At 49.4% G+C, this 24,460-nt stretch overlaps 1 pseudogene across 1 annotated transcript in view; it reads right to left on the bottom strand.

Annotated features, from left to right (window-relative positions):
* Nucleotides 1–24,460, bottom strand: part of LOC146808634 (NACHT, LRR and PYD domains-containing protein 3-like) — an 852,065-nt pseudogene that overhangs the window by 190,251 nt on the left and 637,354 nt on the right. The window lies entirely within an intron of this gene.

Raw genomic sequence — 24,460 nt, 5'->3', positions numbered from 1 at the left:
CTCACGGCCTGCATCATAATATGGATGGCGGTGTCTTCCAGACACTGTCACCATATTAAACCAGTTTTCCGCCGGTCAACGAGTCGACCGGCGGAAAAGCGGTGGACGGTCTTTCCATCTGCCGCGGACCCCCCAGCCATCATAATGTGGCGGGGGGGTCTTTGCAGTCATGATGGCGTGCAGATCGCCCCTGCCAGGCCGGCGGTGACCACCGCCCGCCATCGTAATCGGTCCCTAATAATGTTTTGTGAGTAATACTGCAAAACTGTAAATGTATTTCAAAATGCATGACCTTCTTTGCTTTCTCTTAGGAAATGTACCAGCGTGACATCTAGGGGTACCTCACTGAGTAAGAAAAGTAACTGTAAAGTAATTTTGACCGTTTTGCCACAGTTTACAAATCTGTACCAAAACCAACTTAATGTCGAATGCATAATTGTGATGTCTTGCCTTTGAAAGTACGATTCTGCTTATGATTTGGTTCTAGCAATAAATACCACAAAAAGAAATATTCTTAAACAAACAAAATTGACCTGAGTTTAGTCTTTGAGTGTGTGTAATCATTTCTTGCCTAAGTGTGCACAATAAATGCTTAGCATTACCCTCTGATAAAGCCTTACTGCTCGCCCTCACTAACACATATGGAGTAAGGTACAATCTACTTTTACCTCTGCCTACCTTTTTGGGATCCACTGGACTCTGTACACACTATACCTTACTTTGGTATAGTATATACACAGCCAGCTTCCTACATTGTGGATCAGCGGTGGGATATACAACTTTGCATTTTTTGGACACCTGATCACACAACAGAACTCCTAAATTGTCTTTAGATTTCTGAATTTTTGAATTGACAATTTTGTTTCCAAATTTCTAAAAGGCTGTTAGGGCCTTTGTTTAAGTCTCTTTAGTATTTTTTAGAAAAATAAAAACTCACTATAGTTAGGGGTAAGAGGATTTAGATTCTTTTTTGTAGAATCTCTCCTAACAAGAACCCAGATACTAATGAAAATATAACCAATGACATAGAGAACACGGTTGAGGAGCTCGACCTCACCCCTTACCTCTATTCAGGGATGGGTGAGTGAAGGTCTCTATGTAAACTCAAAAAGATTTCTATGGGGTCCCATCCTACCAAGACTACATTAAAGGAGCTCTTGGCAGGAAGTGCCAAGGACCACTCTTCTGAGGGGGAAGATCTCCACTCAGAAGATGTTAGTGATGTGGAGAGGACAACCCCTCACCTCTCGCACTAAACAGGGAGACCAGGGTCCCTGTGCCACTGACTCCAAGGATAGTAACCACAGCGCCTAGATCCCACACAGGTGGGTCAGGTCTGGAGGGAATCACTGAGGACAGCCTCAATGAAAAGGACATCCTGCTAGCCAGGATGACCAGACTCCTGGCTCTAGATAGGGAAAGAGCAGAGAAGGGTCTAGCTCCCATCGGTGGTGGCAGCAACTTAATAAATTGGGACAGAGAGCAATCTTATCATCCCAAAATCCCCAAAGGGATTGTCCCCAAATTTGAGGAAGGTGATTACATCACCAAATGGTTCACAGCCTTTGAGAGGGCCTGTGAAATGAGAAAAGTGAAGAACTCGCACTGGGGGCTCTCCTTTTGGAACTGTTCACTGGTAACTGCAGGGACAGGCTCCGGACCCTTACTGCGGAAGAAGATGAGTCTTATGACCTCATGAAGAACACTCTGATTGAGGGCTTTGGGCTCACAACTGAGGAATATAGGATTAGATTCAGGGGGGCACACCAAACCCAAAACCAATCCTGGGTCGACTTCATAGACTACTCAGTTAAGACACTAAATGGACGGTTGACTGGAAATTATGTGCATGATTTCAATGGTCTTTACAATATTTTTTCTGAAAGAACATATTTTGAGTAATTTCACTAATGAAAAGTAAGCCTGGGCGGAGTTTCACGGAGTTCCGCCGCGAAGTGCAAAAAAACCTCTGCCGCACTACTTGGAGCTCTGCAAGCGGCGGAGTGCGTTAGATAAATGCTGTCCGCAGAGATTTTCAGTGCTGAGTGTGTGTCCACACTGTGCAATCATTGCGAATGGCGCCATGCACAGTGCAAGCGGGTACTGCTTTCCTTTCTGCTGCTTGAGTAGATTTTTACTCGACGTGAACGGACGGTTTCTCAACGCGAGCGGTCGCAAGCATACGCAACCACTCGCAATGAGAAATCCGACCACCCGCGTTGAGAAATCTTGCCAGGAGGTTGATTTTCTATGCTTGCGCTCGCCAACTTGACATTGACAATCGCGAACGAGGAAAAATTTCACCGGAAGGTGGATTTTCCTCGCTCGCACTCGCCAACTTGATGTTGATGAGCACGAGCGAGGAAAAATCTCTGCTCCGCCACACGGAGCGGAGTTTTCCGGAGCTCCGCGTAATGCGGAGTGCGAAAACTCCACAAACTCCGCGAGGGGGGTGGAGTTCACCGCCCAGACTTAATGAAAATTTGCATCAACATCTGGTAGACCTAGGTCTAAATTCTCCCCAAGAATTGGGAAGGAAGGCAGACCACTGGGTCAAGACTAGGTTAACAAAAACAGCTACTGGGGGTGACCAAAAGAAAGGGGTTACAAAACCTCCCCAGGGGAAAGGGGGTGAGTACCCCAAAGACAAAAACAAAGAGTCTTCAAAAGGGCCCCTTAAAACCTGCTCAGGGTGGTGGGTCCCAAAACTCTTCCCAGTCCAATGGTAGGTACAAAGGGAAGAACTCTGATCCCCAGAAGGCCTGGTGTTTCAACTGTAAGAATTTGGGACACTTAACTGGAGATGCTACTTGTCCTAACAAGAAGCCCCCTAGTCCTCCTCCAGTTAGTACTGGTGTAGCCAATCTCCAGATGGGATCAACAGGGTGTCCAGAGCAAATCAGGGTTCACACTGAAGCAGTTCTAGTCACTGAGGGTGAAGTTGAGTTTGCCACTTTGTCTGTGTGGCCTCCTAACTTAAAGAAGTATTTGCAATACCCCTGGGTGAATGGGACTAGGATCGGAGGCCTGAGGGATACAGGTGCCAGTGTCACCATGGTGAGAGACACACTGGTATCCCCAGAGCAATACCTGATTGGATAATCATTTCCAGTCACAAATGCTTACAGTGTTACTACTAACCATGCCATGGCTATGGTAACATTAGGTTGGGGGGGTTACTGGCCTGAAACAGGTAGTGGTGTCTCCAAAACTTCCAGCTGCCTCTCTGCTTGGAAACGACCTGGAAACCTCTGCATGAGCGGAGGTAGAATTGAAAACCCATGCAGCAATGCTGGACATCCCTGAGACTATGTGTGTCAAGACTAGATCACAGAGCCGAGTATAGGGTGACAAAGAAGTGTTGGAGCCTGAAAGAATGACCCAACCTTCCAAGAGGAAAGACAAGAACACTGGGAAACCAGCTTCCGGACAGCAAAAGAATCAGGACCCCTCTCCTCAGGGAGAGAACTTGTCAGCCTCAGAGGGACCTGAGCCCATGGAACTTGACCCTTACCTGGTTGAGGTCTTAGGCCCAGGGGGACCAACTAGGGAACAGCTGTGCCTTGGCCAGCAGACCTGTCCAACTCTTGAAGGGCTGAGGCAGCAAGCTGCTGCACAGGAAAGGGGAGATGTCAGTGGAACCCATGGAGTCTATTGGGAAGAGGGACCCCTGTATACTGATGCCAGAGACCCCAATCCTGGAGCTACTGGGAGGGTGGTAGTGCCTCAGATATACAGGGAGTCTTTACTCACATTGGCTCATGTTATCCCACTAGCTGGGCACCTGGGCCAGACCAAACTTTGGGAACGGCTTGTCAGTCACTTCTACTGGCCCCAGGTGTCCCAGAAAGTAAAGGAGTTTGGCAGCTTCTGTTCCATCTGGCAAGCCAGTGGCAAAACAGGTGGACACCCAAAGGCCTCCTTAATTTCACTACCAGTGGTTGGGGTTCCCTTTAAAAGGGTAGGTTGGTCATAGTGGGTCCAGTTGAACCTCTTACAGCTTCAGGAAACAAGTTTATACTGGTGGTAGTGGATCATGCCACCTGGTATCCTGCAGCAATTCCCCTTAGGACTACTACAGCTCCTGCAGTAGCCAAGGCCGTCATTGGTGTCTTCACCAGGGTTGGGTTTCCTAAGGAGGTGGTATCAGACAGAGGTTCAAACTTCATGTCTGCAAACCTCAAACACATGTGGAAGGAGCGTGGGGTGCAGTACAAATTTACCACACCCTACCATCCACAAACCAATGGTCTTGTGGAAAGGTTTAACAAGACATTGAAAGGCATGATCATGGGGCTCCCTGAAAAACTCAAAAGAAGGTGGGATGTCCTGTTACCATGCTTGCTTTTCGCCTACAGGGAGGTGCCTCAGAAGGGAGTAAGGTTTTCCCCCTTTGAACTTCTGTTTGGCCATCCTGTTAGGGGACCACTCTGCTTTGTTAAAGAGGGTTGGGAGAAGCCTCTCCAAGAACCCAAACAGGATATTGTGGACTATATACTAGGCCTAAGGTCCAGAATGGCAGGGTACATGGAAAAAGCTTCCAAAAATATTGAGGCCAGCCAAGAGCTCCAGAAGCACTGGTATGACCAAAAAGCTGCACTGGTGGAATTCCAACCAGGGCAAAAGGTGTGGGTTTTGGAGCCTTTGGCACCAAGGGCCCTCCAGGACAAATGGAGTGGCCCTTACCCCATCATAGAAAAGAAAAGTGAGGTCATCTACTTGGTGGACCTGGGCACAAGCAGGACACCCAAAAGGGTGATCCATGTGAACCGCCTAAAGCTTTTCCATGACAGGGCTGAAATAGCCATGCTGATGGTTATTGATGAGGATCCGGAGACAGAGAGTGAGCCTCTCCCTGACCTCCTCTCTTATAGCCTCAAAGATGGGTGAGTGGATGGAGTTGTCTTTTCAGACACCCTCTCTGCCCAACAGTAGGCTGACTGCAAGCAAGTCTTGCAGCAGTATGCTAAGCTCTTCTCCATGACTCCTGGTCAGACACACTGGTGCACCCATGATGTGGACACTGGTGAACCCTCTGAGAGCCCCTGGGCAGCCCAGTGGTTCTAGTCCCCAAACCTCATCCACAGGGCAGAGAGAGAGAAATTAGGTTCTGTGTGGACTATAGAGGGCTCAACTCTGTCACCAAGACAGATGCTCACCCCATACCAAGGGCTGATGAGTTGATAGATAAATTTGGTGCCGCCAAATACCTCAGTACCTATGACTTAACTGCAGGGTACTGGCAGATTGGCATGGCCTCAGGAGCCAAAGAGAAAACCGCATTCTCCATACCTGATGGGCATTACCAGTCTACTGTTATGCCCTTTGGTTTAAAGAATGCCCCTGCCACCTTCCAGAGGTTGGTGAATCAAGTCCTTGCTGGATTGGAGGCCTTTAGTGCAGCATATCTTGATGATATTGCTGTCGTTAGCTCCACCTGGCAGGATCACCTGATCCACCTTGGGAAGGCTTTAGAGGCCCTGCAAACTGCAGGTATAACTATCAAGGCATTCAAATGCCAGATAGGGCAGGGCACCATTGTATACTTGGGCCACCTTGTTGTTGGAGGCCAGGTACAACCCTTACAGCCCAAGATCCAGGCCATCCTGGACTGGGAAGCTCCAACAACCCAGACTCAAGTCAGGGCATTCCTTGGCTTGACTGGGTACTACAGGAGGTTTGTGAAGGGATATGGGTCCATTGTGACTCCCCTCACAGAACTCACCTCCAAGAAAATGCCCAAAAAGGTTAACTGAACAGTTAGCTGTTGACACCCTGAAAGAGGTAATGTGCTCAGCATCAATTCTCAAAGCTACAGATTACACCAAGCAGTCCATTGTGCAGACGGATGCCTCTGAGCTAGGGATAGGAGCGTTCTTATCCCAGACCAATGATGATGGCCAAGAACAGCCTGTTGATTTTATAAGCAGGAGGTCACTCCCCATGGAGCAGCGTTGGAGTGCCATTGAGAGGAAGGCCTTTTCTGTGGTTTGGTCCCTGAAAAAGTTGAGACCATGCTTGTTTGGTACTCACTTCACAGTTCATACTGACCACAGACCTCTCAAATGGCTTATGCAAATGTAAGGTGAAAAGCCCAAACTTTTGAGGTGGTCCATCTCCCTACAGGGACTGGACTTTACAGTGGAACATAGAGCTGGGACTGCCCATGCCAATGCAGATGGACTTTCCAGGTTCTTCCACTTAGACAATGAAGACTCTCTTGGGAAAGGTTAGTCTCCTCCTCTTTCGTTTTGGGGGGGGGGGCGGTTGTGTAGGAAAGTGCCCCTGTTTGCATGGTTGCCCCCCACTTTTTGCCTGATGTTGATGCTCTTTGACTGAGTGTGGCCTGGGTTCCTGCCAACCAGGTACCCAGTGCCTATGTCCTTTCCCTAAAGCTGTACTGTGTACCCCCAAATTGACACCTCTCTGGCCACATGTAAGTCTCTTGTAAAAGGTACCCTAGGTACTAGGGGCCCTGTGACCAGATAAGGCCTCTAAGGGCTGCAGCACTAATTGTGCCACCCTTAGAGGTCCTGTACCTTAACACCCACACATTGCCATTGCAGGCTGAGTGTTTTGGTGCAGAGAAAAGTGAAGAGGCAACATGTCACGCATCCCTGTGTGCCATGCCTACAATCCACTGCCCTGGCATAGATCAGTCACCCCTCTAGCTGGGTGCACTATACCAGTGGTGAGGGTACAGGTGTATATGCCCATATACAGAGACAGTATTGAAATTGGCATGTCGTGATTGGCAGTGTAATATAGCCATGAATTAACCATCCTGTGTAAGGTGACTCAGTCACAGTGAAATGTAATTGGCCCAATTTTTCAATGTGCAACATGGTATATTTTGCATCTCTGCATGCCATAACCATCTGTCTTTCCATTAGATTGTATATGGAGAACAGAGCTGTGCTGTTGATATAATGCCAGGGCACGTGGCCAGAACGCAAGGATTGTAGCGTCCAGCTTAGTAGCATAATGGAGCGTAACTGAGATAGTCTGTGCTGTAAAATAGACAAATCCTGTTCCATTATATCTATTGCCGAGGATACCATGTTTCCCAGTGAAAAAATTCTGGATGATAGTGTGGTCATGCCATTGTCGACCCCAGCCAAAGCCTTTTCAATGTTAACCCCATCTATCTTACGAAGTCTCTCCACAGCTTCCTGTTGGGAGATTTTCCATAGCTCGTTGTAAATAGCGTATAGGAAGCGCTTCTTGGGACCTAGCAAAATATCCCGAGATCCATATCTTCAGAGAGAAGGGGCACGTTTTGTTTCACTTGGGACAGCGTTGAAGTTCTAAGCCACTCTAGGCATAACTTCCCAGCACTGTAGGATGTCACCACCCCCGGGTCTTCTGACTGTACACAGCGTGAGTCAGGCCTATGGATACTAAACCCATCGGTGGTACCCCTGAACCTTGACTGACACTTATTTGTGTCGATAGGCCAAACCAACCATCCCTTCTAATTGGCGTCTGATGAATTGTATGTACCATTTTGTAGTAGGGCCTCTAATGTATCCTCACTGGTCAGTGTGTCATCTTGCCTACTCTCAAGGTGTGTAGGTGAGGGAATACGTGGTGTTTTCAGGTCCTTTATCTTGGCTTGCCCAAGACAGGAAGTCTGTTGCACCATTCTGTTCTGGAAAATCATCTGCGATGGTATGAGGCATGCGGTAAATAGGGCCTCAGTTCCCTGAACTTGCCAATCTTTAGTCCCCCAGACAGAGTTTGTGTCAATAGTGTCCTTCCAAAAGTCGAAACCGTGTACAGACAGTTGGAAGATAAAGGATGCAGAGTATATCAGCTTAGTGTCTGGTAACATATTTTTCTTTGCAGGTGTTGGTGCATGCCTATAGTAATATGGGGCTGGTTCTGATGTTTCAAAACCTGAAAAATACCAAACTTCTGTGCAAAAATATTTTATTTGCAATTGATGGTGTAGATGCAAGCCTATAGTAATATGAGGCCAGGTCTGAAGTGTTAAACCCAGAAAAATAAGCAAACTTTTGTGCAAATGTTGGAGAACTACCTTGTGGTGGTGTTGGGCAATGGTCCCATTGATGGTAAGTTTTAGCAGTACGTGGGATACTTGCTTTGTGCAAAAAATGGTGACCAAAATGCTGGTAACAAAACATGGTGTCAAAATCAGATGTGCCATCATACAATTCAAAGGTTACCATACAAGTTAGGTGTAACCTATGGAATATAACACTTGGCTTCTTCCTGCGTCCCCTCCTCCCTGACTCATCCCCCTCTTACAAATGAGTCCCTCTTGTGGCCTAAGCTCTCGCTCTGGAGGTTGAGCGGGAGGGAGTTCTCTCCAGAAGAGCATGAAGAAACAAGGCGTACAATCGCCACTGGTTGTGCTTTAGTTCTTGGTGCCCCTCAAGATCCATAGCTTCGGCTCCAGCCATATTGCAACTTTTACAGGATGGCTTTGAAAAGAAGCTTGCAATAGCTACGTTTAGATTTCAGTGGACAGCAATAAGATCTTTCAGAGAGCCCAGGAGGGACCTTTGTAGCGTTCAACCCTTAGGCCCAAATGTATTAAGGTTTTCAATCGCCCTTGCGCCACGCAAGAAGATGCAAGGTGAAGCAAATCCTATAATGAAATTTACCAAGTCACGCAAGGCTCGCTTGCCTGCCCCTGTGTAACTTGGTAAATCTGGAGTAACGCAGTGAAGCGCAAGTCGCTGGCTTGCATAACTCTGCGTGGTGGGGGCATTTCATGGGTGGAGTGTGGGTATTCCCAAGCATCCACCCATGTATTCTGAAGCATCCCTAGATTTACCAACACTGGTAGACCTACGAATGCTTCAGAATTACATACCTTCCCAGCGGAGGTGTAATGAGGGGAAATGTGTTTATTTCTCCTCGTTTCTGCAGCACACATACAAAGAGGAAAAAGCCTCCGATTATTGTTTTTGTGCAGGACGGTGTCCCTTCCTGCACAAAAACAATCCTGCCTGCAAAGCAGGCACCCTTGCACCATGGAGCAAGGGTGCCTGCGTTGGCGCAAGGTAGCACATAGTGCGTCAGCGCAAGGAGAGCAAAGGATATAATGTTAAACATAGTGCATTCTTGCCCTCTCTCTGTCACGCCACGCAGTGCAGCAAGGTTTCTTGGAGCGCAGCGTTGCGTGACATTTTGATTTATCTGCCCCTTAGTGTCAAAGTTCTTTGAAGGATTTTCTGTCTTACAGCCTATGATATGGGATTGTTTCCATCTTTGGATCTATCCTTGGTGTTCTCAAACCTTCAGGCTTCACCTTTTGAGCCCCTGGACTCAATTTGTGAGACTACCTTAAAAGTACTTTACCTTGTAGCAGTCACTACTGCTAGGAGAATTGGGAGCGCAGGGCTCTAGTTTGTTGCCACCATGGGCGTCCGCAGAAATTTTTCCAGGGGGGGGGGGCAAAATGTTAAAGTCATCACCATCCTCCGACATGATGTGTGCCAGGTGGGGCACAAGAAACACTGGGGCGCAGGAGGAGCCATGTAGCTCTGAATGCCCCCTTGCTATTTTCCAAGCTCGCTGCACTTCCTAGGTCATTCCTGTCCACGTGACAGACAGGCGACCTCGATGGCACTGCTGAGCTACACAAGTATTCTTCATCTATAGATATTCTGTGTAATATGTACACCATGTGCACTCGTGTCTATCTGGGTGTGTGCAAAGAGCCACAGAGACTGCTTCTGGGTAGTTTCCAATTCGGCGCCAAGAGACCTTGGGTGTACGTGCGCTCAATAAATTCCCTTTAAAATAACAATAAACTTATACAAAGAGGCTGAGGCAATAGAGCATCGCACCTAACAAACAGTCCATGCACAGTCGTGTGTATGCAGCGCACATTTAAATAAATAAAATAAATAAAAACAAAATAACAGCGGGTTGGTCATCAGAGTCGAGAGTGGTGTGGAAATAGTAAAAGGGTGGATGGGAGAAAGGCAGGTGGATGGGAGTTTGCAGGCAGGTGGATAGTAGGTTAAAGGCAGGCAAGAGGGTGGGAGGTTAGAAGAGGCAGGTGAATGGGAGACAGGCAGGTGGATAGCAGGTTAGAGGCAGGTGGTGGGAGCTTAGAGGAGGCAGCAGGATGGGAGCTTAGACGCAGGCAGGTGGATGGGAGAAAGGCAGGTGGATAGTAGGTTACAGAGGCAGGTGGATGGGAGCTTAGAGGAGGCAGGTGGATGGGAGGGTAGAGGCAGACAGGTGGATGGGAGCTTAGAGGCAGGCAGGCAGGTGGCATGGATGGATCCTACCAGGACGTGATAGTGGTGGCTGCCTATCAAGTATAATGTCCTGACATACTCAAATGCGTTCAAACTTCCCCAGACAGTGTGGTATATTTTTTTTCCCTCCACAGGACACTGTTGGAGTCAGGTGGAGCAGGGGCTGGCCCTGTGCCCTTAAGTGGCCGGCGACTGCTCCATACTACGGGGTGAACTTTTCTCCCACACACCTTTGGTTGCAAGGCCCTGTTTGTGCACAGCACTATAGTTAGTACTTTTGGTTGTCCCTTTCCTTGCTTTTCCTGTTCTCAAGTTGGTCCAGGTCTCACACGCATCATCTCCTAAGGGTGCTAGGGGCAGGTGCCCCCTATCCCCGTCACCCCCTCGTGTCCAGGTCTGTTTGTTGCTGAAGCTGCTCTGAGCAGGCCTCATCCTGGCCTCCTGTCCTCTGAGGTTGGAATGCCTGTCACACACACTGCACCATCTACAGGGGGTGCCACGGGCTTGTGTCTCCCCTCACTCAACCCCCACCCCCCTCCAGACCCTCTGGTTCAGGACTGTGGTAGGAGCTCAAAGCACACACTTTCCAGGCCTCCTACCCCCTGAGGTGGAAGCGTTCCTCACACAGGTGTCTGTCCCCTCTCAGTACCAGGGCATTAGCTGGCTGGAGCTCTGAGTAGGCCCCTTCCTGGGCGCTCCTTGCCTCTCTCGGATCTGGCCCTCACACACAGCCCCAACGGACGAGAGCCGAGGTCAGGTGCCCACCCCCTCAGTGCACCACGCCTTAGCCTCGAAGGCCCGTCCGTGCCACGGCTTAAAATACGCATTACTGTAGCCCCGACCACCAGGGGGTAAGGGTGAAAGCCAGGGTGCTGGGTCTCCAGCCTCCCGTGACCATGGGGATGTCTAGGCGTATTGGCTCCGAAGCCTTCACGTCCCCAAGTGCACCTGGCCACTGTGGTGCTGCTCTGTGTGGGACCGAGGCACATTCAGAGCCGAACTCCGTCCTTTTACAATGCAAGCGCTGCTTGTTCCAAGGACTCCGGTTAAAACACTCACATAGATCAAAAAGATTCACCTAAGTGCCATTAAAGCAAAATATTTACATATCGTATGGTGTACGGGAGAGAGTGCTGTAGAGAGTATTCTATGAAGCAGGTGTGACTGCCACATACATAGCACACCTCTGCTCTGAGAGTACCTTCTCAAAGCGGAATCCCTATATAGGTGTCCAGCGGGCAGGTATTTTTATAAATAAGAAGTGTCTGCTGTAGTGGGTGCACATAGATCGTGCTAACGTCCATTCCGATGCTGCACTTTGGATTAGAAAATGTCAGAAAAAGACAGTCCCAAAAAAAACCATTGCTTCCTTTTTAGATCGATTTCACAGGGGAGCGAATGAAGCAAATGAGAGGAAAGAGAGGGTAAGAGGCAGTTCTTGCAGACGAGTCACAGTTTTCAGCAAGTGAGGAGCTAGACAGAGAAAGAAAACAGGAGAGGTTATGACTTACTTTGAGCTGGGGGTGCAGGCAGGCCCGGACCTTCTCTGTTGATCAGGCCGAACAGCAGCAGTTTTCCTGCTCATCAAACAGGGCCTGCTGCAGACAGGCAACACTGTGGGGGGCTGTCATTGACCTTATGCGCGGTTCTTTAGAGCGTGGGCCGGGTGATGATCCAGGGGAGGGCAAGCGCCCCTCCTTGCCCCTCCCTGCGGACGCCCATGGTTGCCACCCTTACCTGAGGGTATTTGAGGGCAGGATAGTTTTATTCTAAGATCCTAAATTCCTGCCAAAGGTGAACACTAAATTGCGGATGTATGATGTTACTACGCATGCTTTTACAACGCATGCTGTTACAACAAAATTTTTACAATGCAAATGCAGTGACAACGCAAGTCTTTACAACGCAAGTCTTTACATCGACTTGCACTAGATGGCGTGCTAACATTAAAAAAGTGTAATTTACTATTCTAACTCCAGTCCACGTAACAGTAGGGAAGGTGCTTGGATAGTAAACTACACTATTTTTAATGTTAGCACGCCATCTAGTGCAAGTCGATGTAAAGACTTGCGTTGTAATGGCATGCGTTGTCAATGCATTTGCGTTGTAACAGTTTCGTTGTAATGGCAGTGCGTTGTAAAAGTTGCGTTGTAAAGGTTGTTCCCCCTAAATTGCACAGAGAGCAAGAGATAATCCTTCCAGCCTTAAAGGTGAATGCAGATGATCAGGCTTTGCTGTATCACCCTCAGATGTCGTCAGGACAATAGCAGTGTCCATAAAGAGATCCATTCAATACAGATGATCAGGCTTTGCTGTATCCCCCTTAGACGTCGTCAGGACAATACCAGTGTCCATAAAGAGACCCACTGAATACAGATGACCGGGCTTTGCCGTATCACCCTTAGACGTCTTCAGGACAATAGCAGTGTCCATAAAGAGATCCACTGAATACAGATGATCAGTCTTAGGCGTATCACCCTCAGACGTCGTCAGGACAATAGCAGTGTCCATAAAGAGACCCACTGAATACAGATGATCAGTCTTTGCCGTATCACCCATAGACGTCGTCAGGACAATAGCAGTGTCCATAAATAGATCCACTGAATACAGATGACTGGGCTTTGCCGTATCACCCTTAGACGTCGTAAGGACAATAGCAGTGTCCATAAAGAGATCCATTCAATACAGATGATCAGGCTTTGCCGTATCACCCTTAGACTTCATCAGGACATAGCAGTGTCCATAAAGAGATCCACTGAATACAGATGACCGGGCTTTGCCGTATCACCCTTAGACGTCATCAGGACAATAGCAGTGTCCATACAGAGATCCACTGAATACAGATGAACAGGCTTTGCCGTATCACCCTCAGACGTCGTCAGGACAATAGCAGTGTCCATGAAGAGACCCACTGAATACAGATGATCAGTCTTAGGCGTATCACCCTCAGACGTCGTCAGGACAATAGCAGTGTCCATACAGAGAATCACTGAATACAGATGATCAGTCTTAGGCGTATCACCCTTAGACGTCGTCAGGACATAGCAGTGTCCATAAAGAGATCCACTGAATACAGATGAACAGGCTTTGCCGTATCACCCTTAGACGTCGCCAGGACAATAGCAGTGTCCATGAAGAGACCCACTGAATACAGAGAATCAGACAATCTTATTTTTAATGTTGCTCCTTCTGGAGGAGGGGAAGAGCCATTCTCTTACACCTTGTCCAGATGTTTTAGGGCAGCTATAGCCACAGCTTACTAGGGCAGTGCTAGGGAGGTTCCTGGTTCTATTAAGGCACATTCCACTAGAGGACGGGCACATCTTGCGCATAGTGTATGGGGGTCTCCATAGCTGACATATGTAAGGCAGCCACTTGGGCTGCGCCTTTGTATGTTCATTTCTCATTACAGACTAGAAGTGGCGCCGCAGCCTGAGGTACGCTTTAGGTACATTAGTCATAAGGGAGCAGTAGCAGGGAAGTAGTTACCCTTTCTGTTCTTTTTTTGGTTGTTCCTTGTTTATGTTTTCTGTATTCTTGCAGAGAGATATGGAAAGATTGGTAAATGGTTACAATGTTGGTATCTTTCTCGTATATCTGGGTGCACGTTCATTTGATTTCTTACTGATGAGGAACGGTAGCTTGGATACACCCCAATGAAGTCAGGAAAGGCACGAGTGAGGCGAAGAGTAGGCAATGGCTGGATTACTTCCCAGTAATCTTTTTTTTTTTAAACACAATTTTTTATTGAGTTTCATTTTGCAAATATGCGTACACATTCAGTAAGTTATCGAGTACATGGCATTGTGATAAACACAAGATATGAGAGGCAACGCGAGAGTGAATTGGCTAGTACAGTGTGATACTACACAGTTTTTATAATACACACAGAGCTAGTAAATTTTTCAGGTTTTTTCTTTATTACAATGATGTTGTCATATCCACAGCCAACGCGTTTTGCCCAAGCATGGGCTTCTTCAAGGCTGTTAAAAATCATACAAAAAGTCATATCAGATTTATTCATATTAAAAACATATTAGGTGAACAGACAACAGTGAACCTGTATTAGCGAAGGATCGATACATGAGCATCAAACCGAGGTACTTGATTTAACGTAGAACCCAAAACCTACCCATAACGAATAACGTAATAACGTGAATGGAAAAGGTCAGAGTGACTTAAGAAATTTTTAGAAAGTAACGCTAGATGCTTTGTCACCGAAAATAGTGTTGGTAAAGACAGAACTACTCCAATGTGAAAAAAGAGTAATGAAAAGTGAAACCAAGAAACAAAACTGTGTCCTAATACACAAGTCGCTTACCAAAGAATCAAGCTGTCGAACTGAGTAGCGCAGAGATATTCAGTTACAGCAATGCAGAAGGTTCCCGATCTAAAAAGTCTAAAGAGCGTAAAAAGAGATATAGATGATATTCCTGCGTTGATCGAAATGCAGAAATTGCAAAAAAAGGAATAGTTTTATCTAGTCAGTCCACAGTTCCTGACCTTTAAAAAGAAAACTAGCATGTCATCTATGTAGTGAAGTATCTCCACCAATAAAGCCCTTCCGTTTTTCAGAGTGTTGGTATCGGAGTTATCTGAAATGTGATTGAAATGTTAGGCACTCAAAGCGAGACAAAGTGTGCACATACAGTCACACAGTTGCTTAGAAACCTACATACAGCCTCAATGCTTGATGTCCTTACCGAAATGTTATGATAAGGCCGGTGAACAAACGTAGACGATGACAAGAGATTCAAAACACTAGTTTTTCAGAAAAGTCCAAACTGTATTGTTCCAACAGTAAAAAAACCCGGATAGACACCGAAGTAAAATTCCAAAAAATAAAGAGAAACAAATTTTTAGTTTAGACGTGGACATCAAATAACGCACATGTCAGCCGTAACAATCACATAACTCAGCCTCTCAATCCTAATGATAAAGAAACCGGATAGGCCCTCAAGTATGATACCATAAACAACTAAAATTAGTGTATTTGACTATAGGGATCTTAAACCCACATGTCCGTAGTAATGGTCGCAAAATTCAGCCACCCAATCCTGCATACTGTCGTGATAAACCAGCAAACAGGTGTTAGTCCAAACAACAGCATATAAACGCTGCAAAAATGAAAAAACACATTATGTGTATGAAAAGTAATATAGCAATAACACTAAGGACAGCGGACCACTGGGACGTGAATCCCTAAGTTAAAAGCCTTTTTCTATACGTAAAATGTACGTTAGTGCAATCCTATGACATAGTTGATTTCCAAGTTCCATAGTATAAATCAAAACGCAAGTGCAAAGAGTGTGTCATAGGCATGTAAACCCTCACAATCTAGCGCCAAAAAGTTGGCGTGCAAATGCCCACTACTGAATCCAATGTGCCTCGGCTGAATCCCAAAATACCTTTCTCTGTAGAGAGCGTGACTCCAAATCCGTTTGCAGGAGTCGTCAGCGTAGTAGCGAACACCGTCGTTTAGGAGCAGTGATCAATCAGTTTCAAATGCCGCCCGTATTTATATGTGTTTAAGTGGCATTCTAAGGAGATCCCCGATAACCGGAAATGACGTCAATGCGTGAGAGCGTATTCTAGCCCAATCTCCGCCATCTTGGACTAGTTCCGATTCCTATGATTATTAAGAACATTACACACGGCACCTGTCTTCTGATAACATGATTGCTCAAATATCTTGGACAATACGAATAATCTATCCTTCGCTAATACAGGTTCACTGTTGTCTGTTCACCTAATATGTTTTAATATGAATAAATCTGATATGACTTTTTGTATGATTTTTAACAGCCTTGAAGAAGCCCATGCTTGGGCGAAACGCGTTGGCTGTGGATATGACAACATCATTGTAATAAAGAAAAAACCTGAAAAATTTACTAGCTCTGTGTGTATTATAAAAACTGTGTAGTATCACACTGTACTAGCCAATTCACTCTCGCGTTGCCTCTCATATCTTGTGTTTATCATTATTGTTTATGGTCTTTTAAGCGGCTGGCCATTTGAGGTGGGCAACGCACGCATTACTCAAAAGTGACATGTTCAGGCAGTGCAAATGTGCTTAACCTAGCTGCTTATTTCTCAAATTTCTAATTACATGGCATTGTGACATCTCGGTACACCTTGCCAAACAGGTATATCTGTCCCTGCCCACGCCTGGCCATCTAAGCAAGAAGCAAAACTCGGGTTTTCTTTATAAGTGAACCACAGAGCATAGAAAAAAAGCAACAAAAGGGAAACCCCACACAAAAACACCCCCCTCCCCACCCTGGTCCATTAGTCCACACAATACAATATGGTTTAGGAAATGGAAAAAATGGGGGGGTTATGTACACCGTCGCAATTATAATAGGAGTTTAACGTGGGAATCAAACTCCAACAGGTGGAACAGGCAGTAACATGCATTCCTGGGCATCAGCAATAAATTATAATAAATTACTACGCAGTGTCAAGCGATTCAGTCACAGGGGAGGGGGGTACAGATGATGATATGGGCTCAGGCGGCGACACCGGGTGGTGGGGTGAGTGAGACAAGGGCCTTAAGCGCCTCTAGCATTTGATCCCAATCCACAGCAATGGGGGTTTTGTGGTGGCCTCGATATTCTTCCTGTCTAATGACAGCGCTTTCTGGGGCACCCCACCTGATCAATTCCGCCTGCCCGGCCACTGCTGTGGGGGGGCGGGCAGATTTCCACCTCATGGAGATGGCCCGTTTCGCAAGAAGCACGGGCGGGTCTGCGAATTTATATTGCACTTTCAATGTCTTGGGGCGTTTATGCAGACCTAGTAGACAGCTATCCGCAGCCGTCTAGTCGGCCGTGCCCGTGACCTCTCGGACCCTGTAAGCTATTGTTTGCCAATAAGTTCGCCAGCGTGGACAAGACCACAGCACGTGGATGAGATCAGCATCCACTTCTTGACATCTAGGGCAGGAAAGTTGGGCGTCTGGGTAGATGCAGTTCAGTCGGTGTGGGGTCAGATAGGCCCTGTGTAAGATCATGTGTTGTATATATTTAAATTTAGCGTTTCGGGAGACTTTCTTGGGGAACTCCAATATAGTTGCCCAGCCCCTGTCCGTGAGTTCTTTTCCCAGTCCCGCCTCCCATTTCAACCGGAGCGGATCCAGAGACGTCCCTGAGTGAGCGCTGATCCCCCTATAAAGCCATTGGGTAAGATGTCGACCAGCACCCATCAAGTATGTAGCGTACACAAGTTCATGTTTTTGGCGTTCTACCCCATCGGGGGACCAGTGGCGCTTGATGTAGTGAGTAATGGGGTCGTGGAGGAGGAACAGTGTCGAAGGGACCCTCTGTGCACGGGTGAAGTTGTCATGGTCGGTCAGAGTGCCGTCTACAAACAGCGCTCCAACAGTGGATACCCCTTCCTGCTCCCAAGAAAACACAGTCCGCTTTGTTATTAAGCCATATGCGCCAGTGATCCCAAGGAAGGGAATGTTTGGAGAGTAAGGGAGGGTTCGTCGTGTGTAGTTAAGGGACTTCTTCCAGTACGCCAGCGCGGTTCTAAGCAAGGGGGGGCGTTGGCGGGACTTTAGCCCGCGGCAGAAGTAAAGCATGTAATGTACCCTGAGCAAGGAGGCGATTGGTGTACCCAATCTCAAGAGTGTGCTTTCCTGCCAGCCAATAGGACAGCCACTGTAGTTGACCGGCCATACAGTATGCCCGAAAGTCTGGCGCCCCCAGGCCTCCCTCAGCAGGTCTAAGCTGCAACTTCGCCAGTCCCACTCTTCTGCGTCCCTTTCCCCAAATATGGTCTAACAATAGGGAGTCCAATGTCTTGAATATGCTGGGCGGGATACAACTGTTATGTTAGTAAAAAAAATATAAAAGGCGGGGGAGCATCACCATTTTGGAGATGGCTATCCTGCCCATCACAGACAGTGGCAATGAAGTCCAGAAGGAGACCTGGCACTGGAGAGACCGTATCGTCTTCTGTAGATTACCCTCAATCAGATCCTGGGGAGTTTGATACATTTGAATACCTAGGTATTTGAAAGTGTCTGGGGCGGTCTTCAACAGGAGATCGCCCAAGGGTATCGGGTCAGGGGACTCCCTATGTCGCATAAAGAAAGCATGGGATTTCTGGGCATTAATCGTCAAACCTGATATCAGTCCAAAAGTAGAGTTGGGACGGGTTCCAGACTGGCCGTGAGGTCTTTAAAATAGAGGATAATGTCGTTGGCGTATGCAGACGCCATATGTGTTGTGTTAGACACGGGTATTCCCAGTCCCCCGGCCTCCTTTCGGATCTTGAGTTGAAGGGGTTCCAGCGCCAGGACAAATAATATTGGTGACAGGGGGCAGCCTTCTCGCGTCCCCCTGGCCACTGGGTAAGCAGCCAAGATGGACGTGCCTGTCCGAGCCCAGGCCGTGGGAGAGGAGTACAGTAGTTTGACCCATCGCCGGTACCCCGTGGGATGCCAAATCTCTTAAGGGAGGACAACATATATGTCCAGTCCAGGGTGTCAAATGCTTGTCGCATATCTAGAGAGATGCACCCAGCGGTGTCGGAGTGAGTGGCAGTGGGTTCCATCAGATTGTGGAGGCGCCTGATATTGAGAGAAGTGCTACGGCCCGGGACGAAACCGCACTGGTTCGTGTGAATACGTCTGGGGAGATAGGGAAGCTGACCCTGCGCTAGTATTTTACACTCGGTAGCTAACATGGAGAGAGGGCAGTCTCCCGATATGTCTCGAGGGTCTCTGTTGGGCTTGGGGAGGGAAACAACCAGTGCTTGCATAGATGTTACGGGAAGTGTGCGTTTTTCCAGTGCCGTCTTGTAAAGAGTCAACAGGCGTGGAGTGAGTTGTTCAGCATAAGTCAAATAAAACTCCAGTGGGAGGGAGGCTCTTAAGGGCTCCGATAATTTGTGCTCTAGTGATAGGGGCCTCCAAGTCCGATTCTGCATCTGCCCTCAGTTCGGGGAAGGTGAGATCGTCCAGGAAATTAGTCAGGAGATCCTGGGGCATAGCGGGCGGGGCAGCATAGAGGGACTTATAATAGGTGCAAAACGCCATGTTAATATCAGCCTGGGTATTAGCCACAGTGCCATTCGGGAGGAATACCTCCAATATAGGGTGCGCGGGCGGGGTATCGCGGATGAGACGGGCCAGAAGAGTCCCTGATTTGTCAGCCTCTTTATGACTCTATTGGGTGTACATACTGTAATCGATTAGACGGAGTCGTTCAAGGAGCTCTGCATATTGAATCCTGGCGTCTTGCAGTGGCGCCTGCCGGGTAGGGTCAGCAAGAGCCTCTGTTTCCGGTGTGTTCAGGGAGTCCTCCACGGGGACGAGCCTGTCATGTAGCTCGTGCCAGGCCCCAACAATGGTCCCTATGGCCACCCACCTAATGACTGACTTAAACGCATCCCATTCAACTTGACAGGAGGATGCCGAACCTGTATTTTCTGTGAAGTAATTGGTGATAGCGGGACCCAGAGTGTCCCTGAACACCTTATCTTCTAGTGTGAGCGGCCATAGTCTCCAAGTCGGGACTGGGGGGAGGGCCCTCCCCCATTTGAGCAGCACCTCCAGTGGACTGTGGTCGGATAAAGTTTTCCCGAGGTACGTGGATTCAAGCACCTGGGATTAGGGTGACCAACTGGCATTGGTGCAAATTCAGGACGGTGAGTGTAAAAATTCAGGACAAAGGGTCAAAATTCAGGACACAAATTCAGGACAGGAGGTCAAAATTCAGGACAAAACTTCAGGAAAATAGGTAAGTTTTACAGACACATCAGAGGAGGCCGCGCAATAGTATATAAGTAAGCCCAGCCATATCCAAACATATTCAACCGTTTGCAAACCTATCCATCATGTATCCATCCATCATGTATCCTTCCATCTATCATTTCACTCATCCATCCCTTCATCCATCCTTTCACTCATCTATCCATTATCCATCCATCCACCCTTTCACCCTATCCATATGTACACTCATCCATCCACTCTTCTACCCATCCATTCACTCATCCATCCAGCCATTTACCCTTTCACCCATCCAGCCATCCTTTCACTTACTCATCCATCCATCCACCCAGTCACTCATCCTTTCACCTATCCACCCTTTCAGTCATCCATCCATCCATCCTCCCTTTCTCTTTCCATCGACCCTTTCACTTAGCCATCCTTTCTTCCATCCATCCACCCACCCATCTACTCATCCAGCCTTTCTCTCATCCATGTATCCTTTCACTCCTTTACTCATCTATTCATACTTTTGTCCATCTACCCTCCCTTTCACTCACTCATCCATCCTTACATCCACCCTTTCACTCATCCGTCCATCCATTCACCCTGCACTTATCAATTCATCAATCCATCCATCATTTCACTCATCCATCCACCCACTCACTCATCATCCACCTTTTCACTCATCCATCCTTTCACTCATCCGTCCACCCTTTTACCCATCCAGCTACCCTTCCACCCATACATCCAGCTATTTACCTTTTCTCTCATCCATCCTTCCACTCACTCATCAATCCATCCTCTCTCATTATCCATCTATTCAATCTTTCATTCATCCATTCACCCTTTCACTAATTCATCCAGCCATCCACCCATCCCTTCACTTACTCACTCGCCCACCTTTTCATATTAATTTGAGCTGAGCCTTTTTGAGAAGAGGCCCATCAAGAACTTCACCCTCGCTGCAGGAGCCATTCCAGGACTGGGACAGAAGCCACCCAGTGCAGAGACACGATCCACCACAGGGGGGACAGTAGCCATCACAGGCGGGGGGGGGGGGGGGGGGGGACAGCAGCCATCACAGGCGGGGGGGGGGGGACAGCAGCCACCACATGGGACAGGAGCCATCACTGGGGGTGGGGGGCAGGAGCCATCACAGGAGGGGGAACAGGATCCACCAGGGTGGGCACAGGGGTGGACATGCAGTATTCTAGTATCATCTTGGTCTCTTCCAGGGTGGGGTAGAGCTCCTCACCCCCTCCTAGCTCACTTTCCAAAATGTTAGTTTTGCCATCCCCACTGTGATGTACAGTACTTAAAGGAGATACTCCAAGAGAGCTGATTTAACTGATTGTCCTCCATACTTTGTTAATCAGTGTGGGTGCGATTGTGCCATTTCTTTATTTTATTACATTACATACTGCATGTTTGAAGAACCGAGGTTTGCTTACAATTTGGTGACAGTAATAAACTCTGTGAAGAGAACCATGTGCTGCCTTGGTGTAATCAGGGCCGGTCCTAGGATGTTTGGGGCCCTGGGCAGAAAGGGAATGTGTGAGGCCCCTCTAAATTGCAGAGACATGACGCATTCAGGGCTGTTTGCATCTGAATAGATGCCCCTGCGCCTGAAGCTGTAGCCCCTCCCTCTCAGTCACCTTCAAGCACCTCTTAACAGCTCATCAAGGGCTGAAGGTTGTAGGGTTGGTGGCAGCCGACCAAGGGGTGGAGAGGCCTATGGGGGAGAGGACACAAAAGGGACACAACAGCAGGGGTCACTGGAGTGGGCCGAAGACCTCGAGCGGTCTCGCGCCCTTTTATTTATACCGTAGGGCGTGCCCGCCCTCCGGGTGCGTGGGTGCGTGTGTAGCGTGCTGGAACGGGCCGGGTGGCTCCGTTACCACATCCCTCCAATCTTTCAGATACAGAGATCATTTATCGCCAAACCATTCAGTTCTTGTGCACACCACGCAAAGTCTCTCAGTCTCTTACTTGGGGCCGGGTTTGGCCGAAGTCCATATGGCCGGCTCCCGGGAGCGTCTCCTCGGCCTGTACCTCCTGCCCCACAGACACTGGGCACCGCTGTCTCGGCAGAGGGCCCGCTTTCTCGATCGCCCGCCCCGGGCAGTGGGGTTGCGCTCTGCAACGGGCTCGCCGGTGTTCCTGGTGAGCCGCACCCCTCCGGGGCTTCCAACTCTTCCTCCTCCGGGTCGGTCTCGGGGACGCCAGATGTTATTCGTTTGAACCAAGACGCATTTCGCGTTACTGTCCGTGTCCCTCTCCTGGCGGACACCATGGTGCCCCGCACTCCGGTCACTTCCCACACCTCCGGTTCAAACGGGGTACGATACTTCCAATTCGGGTACCGGTCCTTCAGGATGACCCCGTCTCCCACCTGGAGACTCCTCCCCCGGGCTCTCCTCTTCAGACTGGCTTTCTCGTTGGAGGTCCGCCTTCTCCCTTGCGCCGCCTCTTGGTCTAGCGGCGTGGGCAGCCATACATGACTCGCCGGGATATTGTCCCTGGGGGCCTTCTTGAACAGAAGGTGCGCTGGCGCACACCTGGTGGTACAGTGGGGGGTCCGCCGGTAGGCACTTAGGAACTGTGAGAGGCACTGATCCGCATCTTCTCCTTGCTCGACTCCAATTCTCAGCGCCCGGTTCATCGTGCGCATGAAACGCTCCACCTCCCCATTCGCCTGGGGCCACTGCGGGGTAATCTTCCTGTGTCTGACTCCCCGAGCCGCAAGGTATTCCTGGAACTCTCGCCCTTGGAACGGGGGCCCGTTGTCCGATCGGACTTCCTCCGGCAGGCCCATCATGGCAAATATGCGATCAAGCGCCGCTCTCACCTGGCTGAACGCCGTTGATGACACTACTTCCACCACCGGGAACTTGGAGTGTGAGTCCACCACCACTAAGGTGTGTCGCCCATCCGGGAACGAACCAAAGTCTATACTCAGCTTGGACCAGGGTTCCAGACAGGGCTCCTCCGTGATCACTGGGTGAGGCGTCGGCTCCCCCCCCGTGATGTTGCACGAGTGACAGCTGCGGATGGCTTCCTCAACCAGCGCGTCCATCCGCGGGAACCACACCTTGCTCCGCAGCCTTGCCTTGGTCTTGGAGATGCCTTGATGCCCTTGGTGTGCCAACCTGACCACCTCTCCTTGGAGACTCATCGGGATGACGAGGGTTGCTCCTCGCAGGACCACGCCGTGCGGCCCCTCGCTGAGTTCACTCCGCGCGTTCCACACCTGCTGTCGATACACTTTCTCCTCTTCGGTGAGGGCCTGCACTCCATCCAGGAAGTTCCGCCAGTGGTGGGTCGCCAGCGTGCGCTTCACCTTCACGAGGCAGTCGTCCAGTTCCGTGGCTTTGCCGATGTCTTCCAACGTGAGTGCCACCGGGCATGCAGCTTGCGACACTAGTCGGACGAACTCCTCCGTCTCCGCCTCATCCGCCTGATCAGGGCGCACCGGCTTAGGGTGGCGGGACAGGAAGTCCGCTGGGTTGCTGGCCCCGGGTCGGAACACGACCTCAAATCGGTACGCTTGTAGCTGGACTGCCCATCTCTCGATCCTCGGGGGCCCTAGCCTCGCCGTGCCAGCGAAAAGCGGAACCAGGGGCTTGTGGTCGGTGACCACCCGGAAGTCGTGCCCATACAGGTAAAGATGGAAATGTTGGCAGGCCCACTTGATGGCCAGCGCCTCCCGCTCGATCTGCGCGTACCTCATCTCCGTAGCCGTCAGAGCCCTGCTGGCATACGCGGTCGGGACCCATTCTTTCGCCTCCGTCTCCTGCATCAGGACCGCGCCCAGCCCCACGGGGCTCGCGTCCACCACCACCTCTGTCCGCCGGTGGGGCCTGAAGTACGCCATCACCTTGTCATCGATCAGCGCGTCCTTGACCGCTTGGAACGCCATATCTTCCTTGGCCGTCCAGGCCCACGGGTGACCACTCTTCGTGAGAAGCCGGAGCGGCTCCGACAGGGACGCCAGATTGGGAATGAACCGCCCGCAGTAGGTTGCCATCCCCAGGAAGCTCCTGACCTCGGTGGCCGATGTGGGCCTCGGAGCAGCGCGGATCGCTACCGCTTTCTTCGGATCCACTCTCAGGCCGTCCCTCGAGAAAATGTAACCGAAGAATTCGACCGACTCCTGGTAGAAGGAGCATTTGGCCTCGTGCAGGGTGAGTCCACTATCCGCTAGTCGCTGTAGCGTGTCACGCAGATGCCGATGGTGTTCTTCCAGAGTGCGCGAGAACACCAGAATGTCGTCACTTAGGTTGATGACTCCCTGGAGACCCGAAAGAGTCTCCCGTATGGCGTTTTGGAAAACTTCAGCCGCTGACGAGATCCCGAAGCTCAGCCGCTTATACCTCCGCAGGCCAACGTGGGTGGAGAAGGTGGTTATGTTGCGGCTGTCGGGGTGGAGTTCAAGCTGGTGGTACCCCGCGTTGAGGTCCAATTTCGTGAACCACTGCGCGCCGTTGAGGTCGGCCAC

The sequence above is a fragment of the Triturus cristatus genome, chromosome 8 (genome assembly GCF_964204655.1).
Source record: "Triturus cristatus chromosome 8, aTriCri1.1, whole genome shotgun sequence".
NCBI classification, from domain to species: Eukaryota; Metazoa; Chordata; class Amphibia; order Caudata; family Salamandridae; genus Triturus; species Triturus cristatus.
The sequence above is the reverse complement of the archived record's forward strand: the minus strand, read 5'-3'. Positions and strand labels throughout refer to the sequence as shown.